The sequence below is a fragment of the Dermacentor andersoni genome, chromosome 3 (assembly GCF_023375885.2).
Source record: "Dermacentor andersoni chromosome 3, qqDerAnde1_hic_scaffold, whole genome shotgun sequence".
NCBI classification, from domain to species: Eukaryota; Metazoa; Arthropoda; class Arachnida; order Ixodida; family Ixodidae; genus Dermacentor; species Dermacentor andersoni.
The window spans coordinates 152,325,650-152,333,618 of NC_092816.1; positions in this window are offsets into that span (position 1 = coordinate 152,325,650).

Genomic DNA, 7,969 nt, shown 5'->3' on the forward strand with positions numbered 1-7,969 from the left:
GCCCACACCGCGTGAAAAAAAAAACAAAAACAAGATGAAGCTTCCGAACCGTTACACGCCATCGAAGAAACTTGGGAGGCAATGGTGACGGCACAGAGCCTGGATAATCAGCGAAGTCCGCGGCATTACCCAACGGCTTTCAGAATTGAGAGAGCTGCCCCCTATAGGGCGAAGAAAGAACACTTTCTCGTTGTTTCGCAGAGTAAACGTTTATTAAGGTGATAGGGTTGACGGCCCCGTGTCGCATAAAATCCGGTGTCGGCGTTCAGGTCCGGCGTCAACCGTCGTTTTGCCATGAAATCATTGCGAACCCCGCATACCCAACCACTCTTCTATCAGACTTGCTGAGACGTTGTCTTTCATTCTTTACAAAGTTATTCCTCGGAGTTTATGTTACATCTTCTTGTACAGAAATACTAAAGATACGAAACAATAGCAGCAGATCGGCCCACGCAAGAGGCCGCGTTTTTACCAGAAAGCTTGTCTTCATGCATAGCAGTCGTCGCAAGCATTTCCCGGTAAACATTACGGGTAAATAAGCTGCATTTGCCGGGAATTGTGAAACGCAGTCAGGGATTTGTGAATGCTATCACGTTCCACTATTAAAGGGCAAGATTAAGCGTCCTCCAAACTTTTTTAACGGTTGGCTCAATTTATGTGAAACGCTATGTACAATTTCTATCGCAAGAAAGCATTGATATCACCACGACAGATTGACGATGATGGAACGACCACGAAGACACGGCGATCTATGAAGACGTCGCCGATAGTGACAGTACAACGATGACGACGGTACGACTAAGACGACTGGACGGCAGTGGCGTGATGAAGACGATTTGATAACGCAGCGTTGACAACTGAGTGAACGTGCCAGAAGTATGACGACGACAAGACAACGAAGGAAGGATCACAATGGCACGAAGGCGATGGAATGTTGACGACGGCGTGCTGGTGTTGGAGCTCAAACCCGCGCTTATGTTTATCACCCACTGCGTGGGCTGCCTAGATTTACAATATATCCGGTACCGCCAAGTGTGCCAGACGACAGGTACCAACCAGCACCCGAAAAATGGGGGGGGGGGAAGGAAAAGAAAGCTTCTCTGTGAATTTAAGGTTTGTGAATTTGCTCCAAGATGCCTTTATTGCGATATTGGAAAGACACTCAAGGCGTGTTCAAGACCTCGGCGCCGACAACGCCCTGCTGTGAGGGTATGGGTGCCGCCATCCGTGGCCCTGCCGTGCATAAACACTCCCGATATGAACGATACGCGCCGTGCGCTTGGCTGCAAAATAAATGACCAACCCTTGCCCTACCGGAAAAGGGGGGTAATCGAAGCTTTTCTTTCGTGCACCTGACCTTCGCCATGATTATGTAACCCACAGGTGACGGTGCCGCATTGCTTCGGCCTCCCGCTCTCTCAGCTCGCGAGGTTCTCGTTGCTGTCGGATTCCCTGTGCTCGGGCGGCTCTAACGTGCATTTATAGACAGACGTTATCGGTGCACGCGCAAGCTTTGTTAGACACCGGGCACGTCGAAGCGCGTTGGCCGCTTCCAGTTACGTTGGTAGCGCCACTGCGTCGAACCATCGGTGGAAGCATAGACGCTGTTGTTCTCACCAACGTGACGTAACGTGTGCGCGCGCTCACGCTGCGCCGGACTATAATCATCAGCCTGGTTACGCCCACTGCAGGGCAAAGGCCTCTCCCATACTTCTCCAACTACTCCGGTCATGTACTAATTGTGGCCATGTTGTCCCTGCAAAGTTCTTAATCTCATCCGCCCACCTAACTTACTGCCGCCCCCTGCTACGCTTCCCTTCCTTTGGAATCCAGTCCGTAACCCTTAATAACCATCGGTTATCTGCCCTCCTCACTACCATGTCCTGCCCATGCCCATTTCTATTTCTTGATTTCAACTAAGATGTCATTAACTCGCGTTTGTTCCCTCACACAATCTGCTCTTTTCTTATCCCTTAACGTAACACCCATCATTCTTCTTTCCATAGCTCGTTGCGTCGTCCTCAATTAAGCAGAATCCTTTTCGTAAGCCTCCAGGTTTCTGCCCCATACGTGAGTACTGGTAAGGCACAGCTGTTATATACTTTTCTCTTGAGGGATAGTGGCAACCTGCTGTTCTTGATTTGGGAATGCCTGCCAAACGCACCCCAGTTCATTCGTATTCCTCTAATTATTTCAGTCACATGATCCGGATCCGTGGTCACTACCTGCCCTAAGTGGATGTATTCCCTTACCATTTCCAGTGCCTCGCTACCTATCGTAAACTGCTGTTCTCTTCCGAGACTGTTAAACATTATTGTTGTTTTCAGCAGATTAATTTTTAGACCCACCCTTCTGCTTTGGCTCTCCAGGTCAGTGAGCATGCATTGCAATTGGTCCCCTGAGTTACTAAGCAAGGCAATATCATCAGCGAATCTCAAGTTACTAATATGGTAAAGAAGTCCGACACGGCTGTGGACGACACGAAGGACGCGGACAAGAAGACGCAACAGCGTAGGCTTAGCCAGTCAAAACCAGGAACAGCGTCTAGCCCGAGCCCCACTTCAGTAGCGCTGGCGATCCGGCTGCAGAGCTCGGCACGGCGCACTTCTTCCTTACAACTTCCCCCCTCGCTGAAGACGGAGCCGCACAGGAAGCCTAAGGCGTCGTGAGGACGAAGGGCTCGTGATACGGCTTGAGCCGATCTACGTGCACAATTTCCCGGCCTCGGCGGCGCAGGTCCGTAGGGGGCGTCAGAGGTTCGATAACGTAGTTCACCGGAGAAGTTTGGCGTAGAACCCGGTAAGGTCCATGATATCGGGATACAAACTTGGAGGAGACACCTTGTGTCGAAGTAGGAGGCACCCACAACCAAACAAGAGCGTCAGGCGAAAACTGGTGGTGGGGGCGCCCGTCGTCATGACGAAATTTCTGTAGCGCTTGTTCTTGCGTTGTAAGGGCGCGAGCTAGTTGCCGACATTCCTCTGCATACCGGGCGGCTTCGGAAGCCGGTGTACCCTCTGATAAGTCGGGACGGTAAGGGAGAATAGTGTCAATGGGAAATGATGGTTCGCGGCCATATAGAAGAAAGAAGGGAGAAAAGCCCGTCGTTGACTGGGGTGCCGTGTTGTAGGCGTACGTGACATAGGGAAGGATGAGGTCCCAGTTGGTGTGGTTGGAGGCGACATACATCGAAAGCATGTCGCCAAGAGTTCGGTTAAAGCGCTCTGTCAATCCGTTTGTTTGCGGGTGATATGCGGTGGTACAGTGATGAATGACGCGGCATTCAGCGAGAAGTTCTTGAATCACGTCGGCGAGAAAGACGCGACCTCGGTCGCTCAGGAGTTCGCGGGCAGCGCCGTGACGTAGAACGAAGCCTTGAAGCAGGAAGGAAGCAACGTCACGAGCCGTCGCGGCTGGTAGAGCGGCCGTTTCTGCGTACCTCGTGAGGTGGTCTACAGCTACAATGACCCAGCGATTACCAGCAGCTGTGTATGGCAGAGGTCCGTATAAGTCTATCCCAACCCGGTCAAAGGGCCGCGAAGGGCATGGCAGAGGTTGCATTGGTCCAGAAGGGCGGCAAGGATCAGGATTGCGGCGTTGACATTCTGTGCAAGAGCGAATATACTTTTGCACAAATGTGTACATACCACGCCAATAAAACCTGTGGCGTAGTCTGGTGTAGGTCTTGAAGAGACCAGCGTGTGCGCACTGAGGGTCGGCATGGAAAGCGGCGCATACATCAGTGCGGAGCTGCCGAGGTATTACAAGCAGTCATTTGCGGCCGTCGGAACCGTAGTTACGGCGATAGACAATTCCGTCGCGGATGGCGAAGTGCGAAGCTTGTCGGCGCAACGCTCGGGATGGTGGGCGTGCAGGTGAATTAGAGATGGAATCTATCAAAGATGAAATCCAGGTGTCCTTGCGCTGCTCCAAAGCCATGTCGACAGAAGCGAATGGGAGAAGTGGGTCGTCTAGGACAGACACACTGATAATGTCGGCGTGGACAGGCGAGCGCGAAAGAGCATCGGCATCGGCGTGCTTCTTGCCTGAGCGGTAGACAACCCGGATATCGTACTCTGGGAGCCTCAGTGCCCACCGGGCTAGGCGGCCGCAGGGATCCTTGAGAGACGACAACCAGCAAAGTGCGTGGTGATCGGTAACGACATCGAAGGACCGGCCGTACAGGTATGGGTGAAATTTTGTGATGGCCCAGATGATCGCGAGACATTCTTTTTCCGTGACGGAATAGTTCGCTTCAGCTTTCGTCAGAGTACGGCTTGCGTAAGCAACAACATATTCTTGGCAGCCGGGCTTGCGCTGCGCGAGCACAGCGCCAAGACCAACACCGCTAGCATCCGTATGGATTTCCGTGGGAGCAGTTGGATCGAAATGGCGCAGTATCGGTGGTGTTATGAGCAGGCGACGTAGCGTCGCGAAGGCATCATCGCAAGTCGGGGACCACGCGGAAAGATTGGGGTCTCCCCGAAGAAGCTCTGTCAGAGGTGCCATAATCGAAGCGAAATTGCGAATAAAGCGGCGGAAGTACGAGCAGAGGCCAATGAAACTGCGCAAGTCTTTTAGAGACGTTGGCTTCGGGAATTCTTTAACAGCACGGAGCTTAGCGGCATCAGGGAGAACGCCGTTCTTCGACACGACATGTCCGAGAATTGTCAGCTTGCGAGCCCCAAAGTGACATTTTTTCAGATTTAGTTGGAGGCCAGCGTCACTGAGACAGCGTAAAACCTGCTCCAAGGGATGAAGGTGAGTAGGAAAATCTGGTGCGAACACTACTACATCATCCAAATAACACAAGCACGTGTTCCATTTGAGACCTCGAAGAATAGTGTCCATCATCCGCTCAAAAGTCGCGGGCGCGTTGCAAAGTCCGAATGGCATCACACGAAATTCGTATAAGCCATCTGGTGTGATGAAAGCAGTTTTAGGCTTATCTTCTGCAGCCATAGGCACCTGCCAATAACCAGAGCGTAGATCGAGGGAGGAAAAGAACTCTGCACCTTGTAAGCTGTCGAGGGCGTCGTCGATCCGCGGCAATGGATAAACATCCTTTCTGGTTATTTTGTTTAGGCGACGGTAATCCACGCAAAAGCGGATCGAGCCATCCTTCTTTTTAACTAAAACAACTGGCGATGCCCATGGGCTGTCGGACGGTTCAATGACACCAAGCTTTAGCATGTCACCTACTTGCTCATCAATGACGCGTCGTTCTGTCGACGAGACGCGGTAGGGTCGCTGCCGTAGCGGTGGGTGAGAACCGGTGTCAATACGGTGACATACAGTCGTCGTTCGGCCCAGAGAAGTGCTATGGCTGTCAAAAGCAGGGCGAAATTTCTCGAGGAGACGGAGAAGGTGATGGCGTTGCGTGGGGCTTAAGGCGTTGTCGATGACGTGGCTGAAAACGTCTTCAGGCGATGTGGCAGGAACGGGACTACAGTAGAGGGTGTTGACCGCTGACGATCCAACAGAAAGTTCCGACGTGGTAATGGTGTCGTAAGGCTCCACAGAGCCGAGAGATTCGCCGCGAAGCAACGCAATCGAGAATGGGAAGTGGTTGTGTATAGGAAGGTGAGTAGCACCAGCTTGAAGGCTAAGCAACGCAGTTGGGAGTGGTGAGAGGTGGCGGTGAACAAAAGCAGTGGAAGGCGTGAAGAGTACGGTAGAGTCGGAGGCAACGGAACAGGATACAGGTGCCAGAACGGATGCATGCGGAGGTATATGGATGTCGTCAGTGAGGGACAACTTGGTGCCGGAAAGCGAAACGTCATCAGATATGGCATTGCCAAGCGAAGAGAAGGTGACTTCTGCACGGGAGCAATCAATAATAGGTTGGTGACGGGAGAGAAAGTCCCAACCTAAAATAATATCGTGGGAACAGTGGGGAAGAACGATGAACTCGACTGTGTAGAGCACTCCTTGAATTTCAAGTCTGGCGGTGCACGCAGCCACCGGCTGGACGTGCTGTGCTGTGGCCGTGCGGAGTAAAGGACCGAAGAAAGGCGTCATGACTTTTCGTAATGAGCGGCATAGTTTTTCGGCAATTACAGATATGGCGGCACCTGTGTCAATGAGGGCAAGCACATAGACTCCTTCAAAAGCGACATCAATAACGTTCGGCGGCGAAAGAAGAGGGCTTGAGCGTTGTGACGATGACGCAGTTCTTGCCTCTGGAACTGCGCCACTTAGTTTTCCGTGTCAGCGGTAGAGGGACGTCGACGCATCGGGGAGAGCGAGCGACGACGAGGAGAAGGAGAACGGCGGTCGGAAACTGGGCGAAGGCTTGGGCGGGGAAGGGGTAAATCGCGGTCTGGAGCGTAAGACGACGGATGGTCGTACGCGGCTGTGCGTGGGTCGTCACGTGGATGATGTGGACGGCGGCGGCACAGGCGTGCGACGTGTCCGGGAATACCGCACGAATAGCAGATGGGCCGATTGTCCGGTGTGCGCCAGGGATTATTTACTCGATGGGCTGGAGGTCGTGGTGGCGTGGGGGTAAAAACAGGGCTAGGCATCGGAGGCGAAGCCCGGAAGGTCGGTGGTCGTGGTCGTGCGACGGCGTCGGCGTAAGTCAATGGGGCGGTGAGTTGAGGCGCCCGTTCCAGAGGAAGGACCTCGGACACTTGTTCTTCTATAACGTGTCGTAGGGTCGGACTAAGAGACGAACTGGACTCCGGTGGGTTGGAGATCAGGGAGAGCTGGCGAGCAACTTCTTCCCGGACGAAAGCCTTGATTTGCGAGAGGAGGGTGGCATCTGGAAAAGGAGAGGTCAAGCCGGACAACGATTCCTGATGGGGAACAGGACGGCGAGTGAGGAGGCGTTGACGGCGGAGCTCGTCATACCTTTGGCACAGTTCAATAACTTGGGCAACAGTAGAGGGGCTCTTGGAAATGAGCATCTGAAACGCGTCCTCGTCGATACCCTTCATGATATGCTTGATTTTATTGCCCTCAGTCATGGATGCATCGACGCGTTTACAGAGATCGATGACATCTTCGATGTAGCTGGTAAAGTTCTCACCAGGCTGCTGAGAGCGCGACTGCAGACGCTGCTCGGCACGAAGCTTTTGTACTGCAGGGCGGCCGAAGACCTCGCTGAACTTTGTCTTGAACACCGTCCAGCTTGGGACTTCGCTTTCGTGGTTCCGAAACCACAAGTGGGCAATTCCGGTGAGGTAGAAAGGGACGGTGGTCAATTTCGTGATGTCATCCCATTTGTTGTTCCGACTGACGCGTTCGTATGAGGAGAGCCAGTCATCAACGTCGTGGTCGTCAGTGCCGCTAAAGATAGGAGGGTCCCGCTGGCGGAATGTGCCGGGGCAGACGGTAGACTGGGGAGCAGGTGGTGGGAAGCTCGTGGCGCTTTCGGTGGTCATGATGGCAGGGAGAGTCCGGCTGCGCAATTCCAGGATTGCAGTAGACCCAGCAAACCTCCACCAATTATGGTAAAGAAGTCCGACACGGTTGTGGACGACACGAAGGACGCGGACAAGAAGACGCAACAGCGTAGGCTTAGCCAGGAACAGCGTCTAGCCCGAGCCCCACTTCAGTAGCGCTGGCGATCCGGCTGCGGAGCTCAGCACGGCGCACTTCTTCTTCCTTACACTAAGGTATTCTCCGTTAACTCTTATCCCCAATGCTTCCCACTACAGGTCTATTAATACCTCCTGTAAACACGCTGTGAATAACACTGGATAGATCGTATCTCCCTGCCTGACGCCTTTCTTTATTGGGATTTTGTTGATATCTTTATGAAGGAGAACGGTGGCTGTGGAGCCGCTATAGATATCTTTCAGTATTTTTACATATGGCTCATCTACACCCTGATTCCGTAGTGCCTCCATGACTGCTGAGGTTTCGACCGAATCAAACGCTTTTTCGTAATCAGTGAAAGCTATATATAAGGGTTGGTTATATTCCGCACATTTCTCTATCAGCTGATTGATAGTGTGAAAAT